At 40.5% G+C, this 19043-nt stretch overlaps 1 long non-coding RNA gene across 1 annotated transcript; it reads right to left on the bottom strand.

The window, feature by feature from the left end:
- Positions 1-16684: 16684 nt before the first annotated feature.
- LOC145094452 (uncharacterized) lies at positions 16685-18120 on the bottom strand. Its single transcript, XR_013703355.1, has 3 exons — positions 17443-18120; positions 16865-16941; positions 16685-16775 (listed from the first exon to the last, which is right to left on the bottom strand). It is a non-coding gene; the product is annotated as an uncharacterized LOC145094452 (long non-coding RNA).
- Between the last annotated feature and the right edge of the window lie 923 nt (positions 18121-19043).

Below are 19043 nucleotides of genomic sequence, written 5' to 3'. Positions count from 1 at the left end.
ATAAATTGGATTATTTGAGACTTCAAATTATGTTAGAGTTTCATAACTCTTTTCTAGTTAAAAATAATATTTGTAATTCATTTTTTTCAGATTATTGGCACTCTATGTAGCAGTTTTGTGATTCAAGTGAAATTGAAGAATCAAGTATACTAGTCCTATTTTTCAACTTTGACTTAAGTTTCTATGAGACTTGGACCTAATTTCTACTACTAGGTCAAGTGCATTATGTGTGTATATGATTCATGAAAAGGTGTTCAAGTCAAGGAATGATCCGAATTTGAATAGTTGTTATAGTTAAAGTAACTATAGAAGTCACGTATCAATGTGAAATCTAAGTACACTAACCATTGTTTGTAATTGTTCCAATGTTTCTAGTAAGTTATAACTTAGCTTCTAGTTACTAAGTTTAGTATGTGTCTTGCCTATATATGCAACTAAGTTTATTCAAATCTAGAACTGTCTCGAATTTTGACGGTTGTCACAGTGAGCTTGATGAAGATGTTTATATAAGCTCGCCCCTTGGGTATCATACATAATAAAGGAGATAATCATGTCTCTAAATTGTTTAAATCCTTATATGGATTAAACAAGCTCCAAGGAAGTGGAATGATAAGTTTGTGCTTCTCTTTCTGAATTTATTTTATTCAACGTATAAATGATTTTTCCTTATTTGTTAAATATGAAAAATATTTTATTTTTATTTTGTTAGTTTAATTTGATGACATCGTTTTAATTGTTAATTGTTTAGATGAAATTAATAAAGTAAAATATTTTTCAAAGTACACGTTCTTAATTAAAGATCTTGAAATATTGAACTTTTTTTTGGGGGATTGAAGTGGTTGATATTGAAAATGGTATTTGTCCAAAACAAAGAAAATATTGTTTGGAATTACTACATAAGTTTAGCATGTTAGGGTATAAACCGATTAAAACACCTTTGGATTCAAATGTTATAATAAAATATAATGGTCTTGATAAGAATGATTTGCGCTTAGAAAATATAACTTTGTATCGAAAATTAATTGGAAAACTTATTTACTTAACTATTGCAAGACGATATATTACTTATATAGTGCAAGTGTTGAGTCAGTTCATGCACGATCCTCGAAAATCTTATTTGAATGTTGGTTTAAGACTGCTTTGTTACTTAAAATCTAGTTCTAGTAGAGGTTTCTCTATGTTGAAGTCTAAACGTCTTTCCTTAAAAGACTTCGTGTTTGCTGACTGGGATAAATGTTTGGTTTCTAGGCGTTCCATTACTAGTTATATTGTTTTCCGTGGAGATACTTTAACTTTATGGAAATGTAATGCACCAACTCTCAGGTATTAATTTTCAGCTTTACTCTTTCATATTGAAAAGTCTACTCGACGAGTTGGAGGCCCTGACTCGTTGAGTAGGAACGCGTTTGGACCGCAAACTTAAGTGACCAACTTGTCGAGTCGGAGGACACGACTTGATGAGTTGGAGTTGGAGGATGAGGCCCTAATTTACAGAGTTTTGTAGCATATTTAAAGGGTCATTAGCCTCCTTTAGCCTCCCATATAGCCCCAGTTTAGCATCATTTGAAGGTATCAAGTCATTACCTTGATCTTCTTCTAGCTAGATCCTTCTATATTTGAGTTTTGGGGCCATTTTGGAATATTGGTGCTTCATTTCGAGTGATGAACCAAGATTTAAAGTTGAAACTTCAAATCTAGGCTCATCTTGGCCCTTACAGTCATAAAATCTCAATCTTTAGCATGTTAGTGTAATTCTCTTGCCTAGAATCTCTTCTTTAGCTTGATTTAAGTCATTAACACCTTGCATGTACATAAAGTTTGCAACTTTACGTAAGAAGTATGCCTTAGGAGCTTAGATCTATGTTATGGAGCTTTGGAATAGCTTAAAAAGCATCTGAATTGAGAAAAGACTGAAGGGACTCCACGAGTTGCATGGTCAACTTGGCGAGTCCGATGAAGATTGTCGTGCAAGGGTTTCTGCATGGACTCGGCAAGTCAGTAGGAAGACTCGGCGAGTCGGTTATATTTTTCCCGAATTTTATACATGCATGAACTAGGTGAGTCGCAGGGAATTCGACAAGTTGATGGGGGATTTCACGACTTCTCGAGTTCAGGAAGGACTTGACGATTCGGTGAACTGCACTCGATGAGTCGGGTCAACATGGACTGTTGATCTTGACCATTGACTTGGACTTTGACCAAGGGTTGACTAGTTGACTTCTGGGGTATTTTGGTAAAATGGAAATTTATAAGTATGGTTCTATGGTAAATATAGGTGGAGGAGTACGTGGCGATGATTTGAGAGTTCGAGCTTATCACTTCAGTTCGACAACTGTGAGGTGAGTTTTCCCCACTATAGTCAAGGGTCTAAGGCATGAAGGTCAGCCGTTTGGATTGTCATCCTGATATGCTATATGTTGAGTATTATATGATCTATTAGATCAGTGTCTTGGTAGATAGGATTGTATATGTTGTTATGATCTGTTAGATCAGTATCCTAGTAGATAGGATGTTATATGCGGTTATGATCTGTTAGATCGGTTTGTTGGTATATAGACTATTATTTGGTTATCTGTTATATGTGCACATGTTTGATTAGTGGTTAAGGCTTCTTTGCTTTGTGCTAAAGACAATAGACTTGGGCATTCCAACCCAATGGTTGTGAGCCCTGAGTATTCCATCCCGAGGTTAATTGGACTCGTAGTATGTGGGCATTCCAACCAGTTGGTTGTGGGCCTAGGGCATTCCATCCCGAGGATGATTGGACCCATAGTATGTTGGGATTCCAATAGGATGGTTGAGGGCCTGGGGTATTCCAACACGATGGTTGACTGGACCCATAGTATGTTGTTTGCGATTATATGAGTATTGTTGTGTGTATGGGTATTTTGGGGGAACTCACTAAGCTTTGGGATTACAGTTTCACTTTTGGTTTCAGGTACATTAAATGATCGCAGGAAGACAAATGCGTGATCGTACAACTCCTCATGTTTATGTCTTCGTTCTGGGATACTCTGATATTATACTATTTTGAAAACAAGTTTTGTAATGATTAATGGTTTTTAAATGTTTTGAAAAAGTTCAAATTTGGCATGATTTTTATGGGTGTTACAGGAAATGTAAGAAACAAGAGAATTTTTCTCATTCTTCCATAGAATCTCTGTATCATGCTCTTGGAATTGTTTCTTATGAAATTATGTGGATTTTCATGATTTTGTTTGATCCTAGTTTAGAGAGTTTAATATATGTTCCTATTTTCTGTGGCAACGAGTCAGCTATTTAGTTGGTTCTTAATCTTGTATATCATGAGAAGATGAACCATTTTGATGTGGATACTAATTTTATTATAGACATGGTTTCAAAAGGGAGTTGTTGAAATTTTTAAAGTAGATTCAGATCATAATGTTGCAGATTTTTTTGCTAAGGCTCTAGGGGTTGTGCAATATGAATGGATATGTAACTATTTGGGTCTTGTAGAACTATTTCAAGGAAAGTGTTAAATTTCCAATGAATAGTTTAAGGGGGGGGGGGTGTTGTGATAATCAGATGATTCTGAAAACTGCTCATTACTCATTTATTTGTTATGTATCCTTTATTTGTAAATAGTTTAATGTTCAGGGGTTATATTGTTATTTTGAATGATATGTTTCTAGTAGAATTGTTGTAGGAGGACTATAGTTGACAAAGTCAAGATACATTTGGATGTGGCTCACATTGTTAGAATTTATAAGACAAAAACACACAGATCTTACCCATTTTCGTATATGGGTGGGTTTGACCCAGGTTTTATCTGACTTGAGCACCTAGTATATAAATTTTGTGTGTGTGTATTGAGAAGTTAATACAATCATTTTTTACACACACAAATATTCTCTCTTATTCTTTGTAGATGTTAGGGTTTGTTCAATCGATTAGGTTTTGTTCATACATCTTCTTCTTATACATGTTATTCACATTTATATTAGATGTGTGTAGTGTATGTGAAGGGTGTAGTCAGGATCTTTCTATCGAATGTTTGAGTTTTGTAGCTAGGTTGTTTTATCAGTAAATTTAAAACCAACTAGTTCTTAATGAGAATAAGGTGCTATTTGTTTTTTTTCTTGCAGATCTGCGTGGCCACTTTGTCTGCACCGCACAGACCACGTGCAGATATATGTCATGGCAGACTGTTTGTTTTTTGGAAGTGCGCAGACCTAAAAATATATACACAAGATCTTCTTGGCACAGACATTGACCAATGTCTTCTGAGGTCTGCACTCTATACCTAAACAAAAAAAAACCACACTTTATTTTTTTCTTTCGGAAGCAGCGCATCCAACATCACCATTCACCATGGACGTCTCCATCCACCGGTCTCCGGTCTTCTTCAACGTCTTGTCTCCTCCGTATGTAGTCGCCATCCAAACAGAACTATTTCCGTCATCCTCCTTTTGTTCGATTCTGCTTATGTCGGCTCCTGCCGCCAGCCTCCTCGACTTGGTCGGACTCAGGCCCAAGCTCGCCTCCTTCTTCCCATTGTATATTTCGTCCTAACCCTTTTCCCCTACTAGGTAAGCGCCTTAAACTTTTCTAGGGTTCATGAAATCAAATTTTCTATGGTTCATGAAATTGTCTTTTCTAGGGTTCATGAAAACAAATGCTGTTAAGTTTTGATGCAAACATGAAATCAGATGCCTTTTTTTATGTAAACCCGAAATCATATTGATGTTGTTAATTGTCTTTTTCTGAAATGCCCTTTTATATGCAATGATACAAAATCAGATTTGGCAGAGTTGTTAATTTTTTTTTTACTGAAGTGTCTTTTTTTATGCAATGATATGAATTGCATGTTGTTTTTTTGTTGCAACGCCTTATGATTGCTGAAATCAGGTTCCTTGTTTGCTGAAATCAAGTTTTTTATTTTTTTTATTTTCTGATGATTGCTGAACTTTGTTTTAATTGTTGTTATATGATTGTTGAAATTTGTTTTCAAATGTGTATGTTTCGTCAAATCTTATTAGGTTGGTGTTGTTAAAGATGAATCTTCATTGACTTCTTGTTATCTTTTTTGTTTTCTAGGACTCAATGATCTCTCACAAGTAATGCAAACTTCAGATGCTAGTTCTAGTATTCAAAAATCTCTCAGAAAGAATGTAGACTCCAAATGCTACCAAAGATTTTAGTCAATTCATCTTATGTATTATATTTACAAGTAAAGCAGTGCCACTTTTTGGTGTTTTGAGAGTTATATTCAATGGAACTATAATAAAAATGTAATTTGGCATCAATTTTAATCACCTTTTGATTGTTGATCATTTTTTTTTTGTAAATGAGATTTAGTTTTACTTTTTTTATAATATTCAATTTTCAAAATGATCAACATTCTTGCAATGAAAAACACCATGATCTTCAATATTATTAGTTTACAAACTTTATCTAAGGTTTAAGATAATAGTTTAATGTTGTAAAAAATAAAAAAATGTTGAAAAACTCATTTACGTTTAACAAATCGGTTTATTTAAATTTCAATTTATTTTAGCAGTCTGTAGATGTAAAAAAACAAATAGTCTTCTTCTTACAGATTGCAGACTTTTGGTCCACCTCTTCTACTGCAGAGGTTTGCAGATGTGGTTCGCAGACTGCAGACCTTTTGACTTTAAAAAAACAAACAACACCTAAGAGATGTTGATGTCTTGTAGCTTCGTGTCCTTTATAAGTTGTGTTTTCTTTAAAGGCTTCATCCACATGGATACATGTTTTTCTCGATGAGAACGCCTAAGAAGTAGAGTTGGCGTTTTGTATTCTTCTTAGTGAATCACTTTTATATGAGATCAGTCATTATATACGGACATATACTCGGGTCCTTCATTCGGAAGTTGTACAGAATACCCGACCCATATCCATGGTCCCACAAGTCATTTTCCGATGCAGACCAACATCATTTAATTATATACAATGCAATTAAGGGTATACCATAAAGTTCAATAAAAATATACATGGAGTGAAATAATTAATAATGTACCTCCACCCTATGTGAGGTGCTAGCATCATCCTCGGCACACTTATTATTATGCTGTAGAAGAATATATATATATATATATATATATATATATATATATATCGTAGCTTCAAGTTGTGCAAAACACATCTTTATGCTATTAACTGGCTGTGAAATTTATAAACCTCCTTTTGTAAGTCAATAATAATTTAGTCATTATCAATTGATGGTACATTGTTTGGTGGTGGGCTAGATGCATATGAACCTTTGGCAGGGTTGTACCTTCTTTTGTGGAGGCTCATAGGTAGGCAATTTGCAAGGTGATGGTGTTAGAGAATGTTCCTTGTTAACGGGTTTGGTAGCTAAAGGACGTTCAATCCGTGCGGAGCTAAAAGATTACCAGTCAACACGACTCTCATCTTTTGTCAACTCCAACTTCTCTATAAGTCGATTATCCTTCTAACAAAATTGTAAAATTATAAATAATCATCAATTATACATGTAGGTGAAATTTATAAATTATATAACTAATCATGCATCGTAAACAATTAGAAACTTCTTGTATTGATTCGGCTGTAACTTTGTTACTTTTGAGCATCCAACAGCCCGAGGGATCACATTCAGTTGTTGGGTACCAAACAAACTGCTCACAGGAAAACTCTCAAGAGTTCATATATGAAAGCATAATGTACTAAAATATTAGCAAACATAAAACATTAAAGTGTTAATCATGTATTTTACCTTAAAAGTGTACAAAAATCCGCTTAGGGTGTACGTTATTTTTTGAGGTTGTGTATTTTTTGGTAGCACCGGATGTATATGCTTGTCGAACTTATCGAATATAGTGTGTAGCTGAGAGTACAATTGATTGCAAACTATCATCCCCATGGGTAATTGCGACATAAAAAATTCACAATTAAAGCAACAGGGATATGTTCGAATATGTTTGTAGTTTGTTCTGTGTAATATGTCTCCAAAAAGATAACCTTTCGATTGATGCTGCTGAGGGTAATGATAAATTTTGTTGGTCAACTATCAATATTAGTGAGTGAGGAAGGGGTTTGCATTGAGGTATGGGCACTACAAGAAACGGGACCTATAGGGACAACAAACGTCGTCTCTATAGGTTAAAAAATTCGTCCCTATAGGTGTCAGGGGCAACATGTCGTCCTTATAGCTTTCGTCTCCATAGCCCCGTAGCAATAGATCCTTTTTGTCGTCGCTATAAATATCATCGCAATAGGTATCCTTTAGAGACAACATGTCGTCTTGTTCTGGTTCGTCGCTATACGGTGCTGGTCTCCATAGACGAAACAATACAGACGACATGTCGTCTCTATAAGTGTATCTATAAAGACAACATGTCATCTCCATAGATAGAGATATAGAGTCGACACGCCATACCCTTTAGTAACAACCTGTCGTTGTGGTAGATGCACCAGTAGAGATGACATATCATCTCTATAGATGCACCTATAGAAACGCCATGTCGTCTCTATAGATCCACCTATAGAAAGATTTCGTCTGTATACCCATAGAGCTGATTTTTTTTTCTCACTAATTTCCCAGTATTCCTAGGCTTTGTTTTGTGGGTGTTCAGCATCCTACTTGCATTTCAATAACTTCACCACTTACCTACCAAATACCACCTTTCGGTTAAATAAAAAGTCAAAAGATTTCTGGAAAAATTTAAATAATTAATTTCTTATTTTCAATTTTTTTAAAAAGAAAAAACAAAAAATGGAAAACCAACCTCCAAAAACAACAAGGTCATATTTGACATCCAAGGAGTTGAAAATTTCCCAAGATGCCACCTGAAAATTACTTTCTAAATGAAGCAATATGTCGTTCATGTTGTTGTTAGGTAAAATCACTTAGTAATTTAAAATATGACAACTTGTAACCAAAGGTTATAAAGTGTTTACATTTACTCGAGTCAACTCCAAATTGACTCAATTCTATTTGACCAGTCTTGAGCACCTGCATACACCACATGAATGACATTTTGGAATTTTAATTTCTGACAAATGACAAAACTACCCTTGAATAACAAAGGAGAAAAAGGAAGATGTAACGACCCAAAATTTTAGACCAAAAATTTCTTTTAATAAAACATTACTTTAAGCAAAGACATCATTCCAAAACATAATCTAAGTATAAGTTTTCAAAACACATGTTCATTATCAGAGTAAACATTCCCAGGCTAGCAAATCTATGGTGTGTGCCATGCGATCATCCCGAGCTCCATCATCCGCTACCGGAAGTACTTGAAACCAAAACTAAAAACCGTAAGCACGAAACTTAGTGAGTTCCCCCATCATACCATACAATCATATAACATACATATATTGTCAGGCATATCTGGGTGCCCGACCTACCCCTTCGGTCCTCTCGACCGGATACTGCCTAGCATATCTGGGTGCTAGCCTCCCCTTCGGTCCTCTCGACCAGATACTACCTAGTATATATGGGTGCTGGCTCCCCTTCGGTCCTCTCTACCGGATACTGCCTAGCATATCTGGGTGCTGGCCTCCCCTTCGGTATCTTTCAACCGGTAACCGGGGACTATTTCACCCCCTAACACTACCACATAAAAGCGTAGCATAAACACATAAGCCATATACTGCCTAGCATATCTGGGTGCTGGCCTACCCCTTCGGTCCTGTCGACCGGTAAGTGGGGACTATTTCACCCCCTACTACCACTATCACATAACATCATATCATGCTAGCACATAAACATAACATCACATACTGTCAGACGTATCTGGGGTGTCTAACTACCCTCCGGTCCTAACAACCGAACTCTACTGATGATCCAGGGAGCCCCGTCCATGCTCCTACTACTAGTAAGATACGGGCCCAGCCCTCCCTCACTCTTTCCCTATCTTGGGCCTCGCCCCTGATCTGCTGTTAATGAGATGTGGAACGCCATCCACACTCTGCTATTGGTGAGGTACGGGACCTCGCCCACACTTACCACCCTACCAGGCACATACAAGTATCACACAGACAGCAAGTATAAACTATCACATAAACCATTCCTTGGGCACCCGCCTGCTATCATTGGACCTTGTCCTTAATATCATACTAGCATACTGGGCCTAGGGCTAACCCCCGGGTCTTCTACTCATAACTACATGGCCCGGCATTGTGGCCGTAGACCCATTCATACAAAGGGAAACTCACCTGCACTGGCTGAATTTGCTGATGATCCCACTAGTCGCTGCCCGGCAACTCTCTGAACTCCTGCTCCACCTGCTCCTTGAGCTACCAATAACAATGCAACACTGAGTCAAACTGACCCCCGAAAGACTACCAAGTCAACTCTGGTCAAAGTCAAAGTCCTGGTCAAAGCCAACCTTCCAGGTCAACCCTACTCGCCGAGTCACCCTACTGACTCGCCGAGTTCATAAGTTCAGAGTCCTTCCACTCGCGACTCTACTCGCCGAGTCAGTCCATGACTCGCCGAGTCTCTGATTTCCGAGTACTGACCTGTCCAACTCACCAAGTCTCTAATCGACTCACTGATTCGAGTCTAAACTCGAAGGGTTTGGGGTTTTGCGACCTGACTCGCCGAGTCTAAGAACAGACTCGCCGAGTCCAAGACATCCTTCAATAGACTCGCCGAGTTGTTCTCCCAACTCGCCGAGTTCCTGCCCAACTTCATCTGACTCGACAAATTGTTCATCCCACTCGTCGAGCTCCTCCAAATCTTCATGCTACTCGCCGAGTCCACTCAAAGGACTCGCCGAGTCCATTCAGATCTCCATACATGCAGAGGACTTTTGAGTCATGCATGGACTCCAAACAGTAGATCTACCCTTCCCAAGCCTATTCCTCACGTAAAGTTGCGAATTTTACGTATATAGAAGGAGATCTAGGCAAAATACACCACAAACTAGGGTTTAAGTCAAGGAGGCTCCATAATCAACTCAAGGGCTACTACTTTATGCTTCTCAAGACCATAATATGCTTAGATCTGAAGTAGCAACTTTAGATCTGGCTTCTAACTCAAAATAATAACATTATGGCTAAAAGCCCCAACAACCACACATAGATCTAGGTGCAAAAAGGGTCCAGGAACTAGTTTATTACCTCCAAATGCTCAGAATGAATTCACAATCCCAGATCTATAGTCCCTTCTTGCTCATCCAAGTTCCTTCTTCCTTCTCCAAGCTTTAATGCACCTTCCAAGGCAACAAATGGCTCAAATAGAGGATATGGCGGCTAGGGTTTAATGTTCTGGGTGAAAGAGGCAGCAAAGGAACCCTAGGGGAGAGAATGAGGCGCTTAAATAGGCTCCAAGTCCCGAATTTAGGGTTTTCCTCGCACAGACCAGACTCGCCGAGTCCACTTGGCTGACTCGCCGAGTTGGTCACTTACACATCGACCCGGATCCCGCTATGACTCGTCGAGTCGCCCCTAAGCATTAGGGTTTTCTTCCTTTCTTGGCCCTCAAAACTTTGGGTGTTACAACTCTCCCCCACTTAAACTAAACTTCGTCCTCGAAGTTTGCCATGGTCCACCGCCTGCGATCGGCTTCCAAAACTCACCAATTATCCCAACACCAGCTGCCTACCTTCGCTGGTCTTCCACCTGGTCATTCTGACTAACATAAACCTCGCGGATAAAACCTCGGGTCAAACCTGACCCTGAACAATTTAGAAACACAACTTACTCCACCGATAATCTTTATGGTAGTCTCCAAGTATTGCACTTGAACTCATAGGGGTTGACCCCTTCTTTCCTTACGCGATTCCCTTGCCTTCCTAAGGCGATGCTTCATATCCAACTATTCCTTCTGTCACTGTGAAGGTCCAATCCTTCACCAACTCCATCACCGTCAGTAACCGCTGACACTCCTCTCTGCCAAAACTTGGTGCCGAGCACCCCTCGATTCAACTAACTGAATTCCACCATACACTGCTTACCCGCAGTACCACTGACTAAAAATTCTGCTATTCCTTGTCTGCCTTCCGGATGAACTGAGACCACCCTGGTCCCTACCAACCTATCAGTGTCTGGATTACCGGCTCCCACCGGTAGCTAGTCCCAACACCACCACTAGTCGTTCCCAACGACTCCCAAAGAAACTTCGACCACCTATAACTGCTCAATCAATTCTGCCATTCAGGCACTACAACCCTGGGATCCCCGATCCCCTAACTTGACACTAAGGTCCCTACCAAGTCCCACCTGTGCTGCTAAAACTCACGGGCCTCGCCCATGGGTCCCACCCGCCTCTATCCTTCTAGTCCCACTAGTCTAATCACTCTCGCTCGGGCCTCGCCCACGGGTCTCACCCAACCATACTACTGAGCAACCCTGCTCCCAGGTCTCATCTACAGTGCTAATCTCATACGGGCCTCGCCCCAACTCCGCTAATGAAGCTACTAAAGAATGCTACGGCTTACCCATAGTCTTACATCACCATCCATTGCTGACTGCTAGTGAATGCTACGGCTGCCCCATAGTCTTACAACACTTCCACCACTGACTGCTATCATGAAGGCACCCATGTGCCATTAGCTCTCAAGATCCTCATTTCGACTCCCTCGAGTCCTACGGGCAATCCACAACCTGAATTCCCAACCACGCATTAACCATTACCATCACACGTACTAGCTGATGAGGAGTTTCTCAAACTCCGAACCCTGAAATCCTCAATCCCTCAAACGCTGAACTACTTCCTTTCCTTCTCAGAGGTCGCACACTCATCCTGGGTCTGCGTGCTCCTACCTTTGCACACTCGGAGGATTCTCCCCCACTTCGATCCTGCTTACCCCTTGTTACTCAATACTCAAAAAGAAATCCCAATCCTTGCTACCATTCCATAATCAATCTGCTGAGGAACCCAAGCTTACCATAGCTAGGGATCTAACCAATCCATCTCTAACACTATACAACTCCGATCTAGCGGGACATACCAAGTCCCTCCCAAGCATGCTACAGTTACTGCATCCTATGAAACCTTCTCCAATAGGGCACATCCCTTCACTACCATTCGAATATCTAAGGTATGCAGATGGCATATAACTCGATCACAATCAACCGCTCAAAAATAAAATACTCATACCGATAATGATGCAGAACCATAACAATATAATCATGCAGAAATAAAAGAACTGAAGACAGAAATTGCAAACCTGCAACGTCCGGTGCTGATCGCGCTTCTAGGGTAGTCATCTGAAGAGCTCTGCCTCCTACCTTAGGCGCCTCTGCACGGCCCTGACGGCCGTCTGTGATCCTCAAAGTTGCAGGGGCAGGTGCCATCACCCGTCCTGCTAAAAACAAACTGGGGCACTGGGCCTTCTTGTGGCCCCGCTGATGGCAATGAAAACATAACAAGTCAGATCCCTACGCGGTTGTAACAGTACAATCCCTGCTGTAATGACCAGTCCGACCACACTTGAAACAGCCAGACTCACCACCGCTACCACTCCAGCACGCGCCTCCGTGCGCCCTGCCACACTTCCCGCACCGACTGCGGTCCTGATAATCCCTCGATCTCGAATCCGATCCCTTGGGCCTTTTGCCCGAACCTGCAGCTACCTGAACCTCATCCGGCTTCCTCTTCCGGATCTGCTCCAAATCAATTTCCCTCTCTCTAGCCCGAGAAATCATATCTTCCAGCGTCTTACAGCTGGATCTGCTCACGAACTCCCTGATGTCATCCCTCAACATCTCATGGTATCGGGCCTTCTTCATCTCCTCATCCGCGACATTCTGCAGTAGAAGAAGAGCCCTCTCCCTGAGCTTGGTGGTGATCTCCGCCACAGTCTCAGTGGTCTGTGTCAAATCCTGAAACTCCCGTGCCAACTGCTGCACCTCAATAATCGGCGAAAACTCTGCCCTGAACCTGGCCGAGAAATCGCTCCAAGTCATCGCGTCCAACGCGGCATTATCCCCCAAAGCATGACCAATCTCCTCCCACCAATCCCTCGCTCTGTCCTTCAGAAGACAGGAAGCGAGTCTGACCTTGTCCCCCTCAGGACACCGGCTCGTACGGAATGCGTAGGCAACATCAGCCGACCATCTGCTGCCAGCGATGGGGTCCCTAGCCCCATGATAATCTGGTGCTCCGCAAGCCCTGAACTCTCGAAATGTCAAGGTACGCACTCCCATCAATGCCACCATCTCAGTACGGAAGGCTCCCAGCCTCTCATCCAAAATCTCCAATATACCCTCCTTGACCGTGCCAAAGATCACAGGAGTCTGATCCAGAATATTGCGCGTAACCTCGGCGGATATCAACTCCCTCATTCGCTCCTCGAGCTGCTCGGCCCCTGAACCCGAGCCTGATCCCTCTCCGACGCCTGATCCACCCACTGGTCTCTCTCGCAACGTCACCATGCTGAAAATATAATACATCCACAATCAAAATACTGATCACTGCTGCAAGACCAAACACACCCTACCAGGTTCCCGGTCTTGTCTCGGCCTTTCCCGAATTGAGTACGGATCCTCTGCTTTCAGTAGTATGGGCCCATACTACCTTCCACATCTATCCGTACTTTCCTCAAGAATTTCTTTGACTCCACCAGGTCCCTTATCCACTAATACTGCTCCCAACACTATCTCATCCTAGGCTTACCCTAGGGAAACCTCTGACTCAACCCAAACCAGTCCTCAGCTGCTGAAGGTCTCCTTGTGACGCCAACTAGCCATCACCTGGATACCGTCACATGTGACGAGGCTCAGATAATCCTTCAAGTAAAAGACTCGTTCCTACAACGGATGGACTCAAACAAGAGCTGCGCAATAGAACCAAATCCAACACTCTGAGATTATTCAACCCTAATCACATGTGGCGTGTCGTATCCACCTAATGGCTAACTACTATCACTCAGAATCCCACAATGCACAAAGCAAGCAGCATTCGGACAAGGGAAAATCTAACCATAACATACTCAAGCAATCATATCCACATAGCAAGAATCTGAACTAGCATGCAACACAAACTCATAAACTCAGGCATAACCTAAACAGGCTATCCTACTACTGTCTAATCAGCACTATCATGCAGCTCAAAAGCACAAATAACAGGCACATAAGGCATCATCCCTAGATCCTTAGTCCTATTCTAGCATGTTGTTCTATTAACTGATAATCATAACCTAAACTTGTATGGGTATTTTGGGGTACTTACTTGAGCTCGGCTGATTGCATGCACCACACCCCTTTTCTCTTTTCAAAGCTCTTTTCTTTCTGAATCCTTGTGCTTTTCTAAAACTGTTTTAATCTAAAAACTTTCTTTTTACAAAGCTGTCTTTTCATTTTTGAAAACTTTTTATCCGATCCCTTAGTTTGAGTTCAGGCACACCCGAGAGTATGCCCGAATCCCTCAAACCAAGGGTTTGATACCAACTTGTAACGACCCAAAATTTAAGACCAAAAATTTCTTTTAATAAAACATTACTTTAAGCAAAGACATCATTCCAAAACATAATCTGAGTATAAGTTTTCAAAACACATGTTCATTATCAGAGTAAACATTCCCAGCCTGGCAAATCTATGGTCTGTGCCATGCGATCATCCCGAGCTCCATCATCCGCTACCGGAAGTACCTGAAACCAAAACTAAAAACCATAAGCACGAAGCTTAGTGAGTTCCCCCATCATACCATACAATCATATAACATACATATACTGTCAGGCATATCTGGGTGCCCGACCTACCCCTTCAGTCCTCTCAACCGGATACTGCCTAGCATATCTGGGTGCTGGCTCCCCTTCGGTCCTCTCGACCGGATACTTCCTAGCATATCTGGGTGCTGACATCCCCTTCGGTATCTTTCAACCGGTAACCGGGGATTATTTCACCCCCTAACACTACCACATAAAAGCGTAGCATAAACACATAAGCCATATACTGCCTAGCATATCTGGGTGCTGGCCTACCCCTTCGGTCATGTCGACCGGTAAGTGGGGACTATTTCACCCCTACTACCACTATCACATAACATCATATCATGCTAGCACATAAACATAACATCACATACTGTCAGACGTATTTGGGGTGTCTGACTACCCTCCGGTCCTAACAACCGAACTCTACTGATGAGCCAGGGAGCCCCGTCCATGCTCCTACTAATAGTGAGATACGGGCCCAGCCCTCCCTCACTCTTCCCTTATCTTGGGCCTCGCCCCTGATCTACTGCTAATGAGATGTGGAACGCCATCCACACTCTGCTATTGGTGAGGTACGAGACCTCGCCCACACTCACCACCCTACCAGGCACATACAAGTATCACACAGACAGCAAGTATAAACTATCACATAAACCATTCCTTGGGCACCCGCCCGCTATCATTGGACCTTGTCCTGAATATCATACTAGCATACTGTGCCTAGGGCTAACCCCCGGGTCTTCTACTCATAACTTACATGGGTCGGCATTGTGGTCGTAGACCCATTCATACAAAGGGAAACTCACCTGCACTGGCTGAATTTGCTGATGATCCCACTAGCCGCTGCCCGGCAACTCTCTGAACTCCTGCTCCACCCGCTCCCTGAGCTACCAATAACAATGCAACACTGAGTCAAACTGACCCCCGAAAGACTACCAAGTCAACTCTGGTCAAAGTCAAAGTCCTGGTCAAAGCCAACCTTCCAGGTCAACCCTACTCGCCGAGTCACCCTACTGACTCGCCGAGTTCATAAGCTCAGAGTCCTTCCACTCGCGACTCTACTCGCCGAGTCAGTCCATGACTCGCCGAGTCTACCGATTTTCGAGTCCTGACCTGTCCAACTCACCGAGTCTCTAATAGACTCACTGATTCGAGTCTAAACTCGAAGGGTTTAGGGTTTCGCGACCTGACTCGCCGAGTCCAAGACATCCTTCAATAGACTCGCCGAGTTGTTCTCCCAACTCGCCGAGTTCCTGCCCAACTTCATCTGATTCGACGAATTGTTCATCCCACTCGTCGAGCTCCTCCAAATCTTCATGCTATTCGTCGAGTCCACTCAAAGGACTCGCCGAGTCCATTCAGATCTCCATACATGCAGAGGACTTTTGAGTCATGCATGGACTCCAAACAGTAGATCTACCCTTCCCAAGCCTATTCCTCACGTAAAGTTGCAAACTTTACATATATAGAAGGAGATCTAGGCAAAATACACCACAAACTAGGGTTTAAGTCAAGGAGGCTCCATAATCAACTCAAGGGCTGCTACTTTATGCTTCTCAAGACCATAATATGCTTAGATCTGAAGTAGCAACTTCAGATCTGGCTTCTAACTCAAAATAATAACATTATGGCTAAAAGCCCCAACAACCACACATAGATCTAGGTGCAAAAAGGGTCCAGGAACTAGTTTATTACCTCCAAATGCTCAGAATGAATTCACAATCCCAGATCTATAGTCCCTTCTTGCTCATCCAAGTTCCTTCTTCCTTCTCCAAGCTTTAATGCACCTTCCAAGGCAACAAATGGCTCAAATAGAGGATATGGTGGCTAGGGTTTAATGTTCTGGGTGAAAGAGGCAGCAAAGGAACCCTAGGGGAGAGAATGAGGCGCTTAAATAGTCTCCAAGTCCCGAATTTAGGGTTTTCCTCGCACAAACCAGACTCGCCGAGTCTACTTGGCCGACTCGCCGAGTTGGTCACTTACACATCGACCCGGATCCCGCTCGGACTCGTCGAGTCGCCCCTAAGAATTAGGGTTATCTTCCTTTCTTGGCCCTCAAAACATTGGATGTTACAGAAGAGATGCTCATATAAGTGAAAGAATCTACCTGTTGGCGGAAAGAGGGCTCTGTAGCAGCTCCATTAATTCTTCTGGACTCCATTGCCCCTGTAGTCAAGATAATATTATTTCTTGGTGTTTTTACTTTAAAAAAATAAAAATAATAATAAAATAAAAATAGAGAGCTTTCATATTACCTAAACCTATATAAACAAAAATTCAAATTTCTCCATTAATGGCAATATAAGTTCAGGCTTCAAGATGTCACCCAATCCTAAACCTATATAAACAAAAATTCAAAATTAAAATTAAATCAATGTGATTAAAAATAAAAAGTCATACTCTAATTATCATGAAATAATTGCAACCTTTTGCTTTTGGGAGGTTTTGGTAATCATTACTTGATATTTAAACCTCTTATTTGGTATTAAATTAGGGGAAATTTAGATATTTATACAACTATATGCAAGTCAAAAACACTGTATTTTTATTATGGGCAAGCTATCAAAATCATAAAAAATATAAAATAAAAATAATTCAATAAAACATGATTTTCACTTTTTGTCCCACCCAAAAAAATGGAATAGGGACTCGTTCTGTGTAAAAGACATAAATGCACTCATCATAAAAATAGCCCTAAAAACATTCTCCCATATCTTTCTTTTTGTTAATGAAAATGAGAAGCACATTCACATCTTTTGTACAATTGACAAAGCAAGACCTAGTTTTTGTCCCCGTTAATTCAATGATAAAAAAAAATGCTCAAATATATTACCTCCATCAGGATCTGCTGCCTCACCTGGACATTATCACAGTAAGAAATTAGTTCAAAACTATTAAAAAAATTAGAAAATAAAAAAGTAAAAAGTAGGAAAATTTAATGACATGTATGAAGGTCCAATATTACTTAATATTCTTTGAAGATCTGACAATTTAATAGGTCCTCAAGAGGACACATCACTAATTAATTCTGCACCTATGCTTGGTCCAACTAAATCTCCGTACTTGGTCCAACTAAATCTCCAACCCTATATACAATATTATTAACATTAACATTACAAACAAGGGTAATTTGGTAAAAAGTTAAGATGAAAAATGAAGGGTAATTAGGTAAAAAGTTGACAGTTTATACTAAGTTCTGATTCTTTTGTTTCTTTTCTAGACTGAATAAATAGTCTGAATGAGACTAAATGACCATTTTACCCTAACAAACAAATGTCACAATATGCATCATTTTAAACATGAGAGAAGTTAGGAAGAAAACAGAAGGGCAAATAGGTAAAAAGTTGGTGTCTTTATACATTAAGCCATGTTTTTTTACTTAACCGATTAAAATTGGATTAAGTCAAAACTAAGTTAATAGGGGTATTTTAGGCCATCAGAAAATGATGTTTATATGTTAAAGTCTATATCAATAACCTACAATCAAAACAAAATAACAAAAATCAGTAGCTTAAACTAGTTTCTTCAAATGAGTTTAATAACCTACAATTATCTTAAAGTCGTATACTAGATTACTACTGATGCAAGTCCATATCATTAATGCTTCCCTATATAGAAAAAATCCCTAATTATTGATCATTATACCAAATGAAATACAGTAAGAGATTCTTCCTTAATAGACAATTTTTCATAATCATAACTGTGAATATATCACTTGACTTGATGTTTATATGTTAAAGTCTATATCAATTAATAATCAGCTTTTTCATCACTTTCAACGGGTCAAGAAGCACAGTGAATACAGAAAGAGAATCATATCCAACTTTGAGGTTGTCATGACAGTCATCGATCGGTGCTGGAAACATATATCGGTGAAAAAATAACTTTAATCGCAGAAGCAAAATCCACAGAGAAATCAATACTCGATACTTGAATAACGAATAACTAGAAGGAAAATCAACAGAAAAATCATTGATGTGGTTACATTTTATTAGTATTGCATCTTCAAAACGACAAGCTGTGAAAGAAAATCACAATTCTAGTTTCAAACACGTAATTTCTAACATAAACCCCAATTCCAGTTTCAAATAGAGAATTACTAACCTAGGTCGCCATAGTGGAGCTTGTATTGGTTAGAATTCATAACCGGAGGTGAAAATGAAGTTGGTAGTTAGAATCATCGGAGTTGAAGCTAATCATCAGTGGTCTTCGGCAACTAGGATGAGGATTGAGAGAGATGAAGAAGATTTGTGGTGAATGGGAGGTGAGGAATTCGCCTCGGGAGAATTGTCGATCGATCGACCGATAAAGAGTGCGATTGTTGATTGAGCGTGCATGAATAAAATGAAGGGGCCTGCTCTCGTAATTCCGGGCATTGAAAGTTATGGGGACGACAAGTCGCGTCTCTAGTTATCTCCAAAACGATGTCCCAGT

Source organism: Lactuca serriola, chromosome 3, assembly GCF_051521515.1.
Source record: "Lactuca serriola cultivar US96UC23 chromosome 3, Lser_US96UC23_V15, whole genome shotgun sequence".
Lineage (NCBI taxonomy): Eukaryota > Viridiplantae > Streptophyta > Magnoliopsida > Asterales > Asteraceae > Lactuca > Lactuca serriola.
This window is presented reverse-complemented; position numbering and strand designations above follow the sequence as displayed.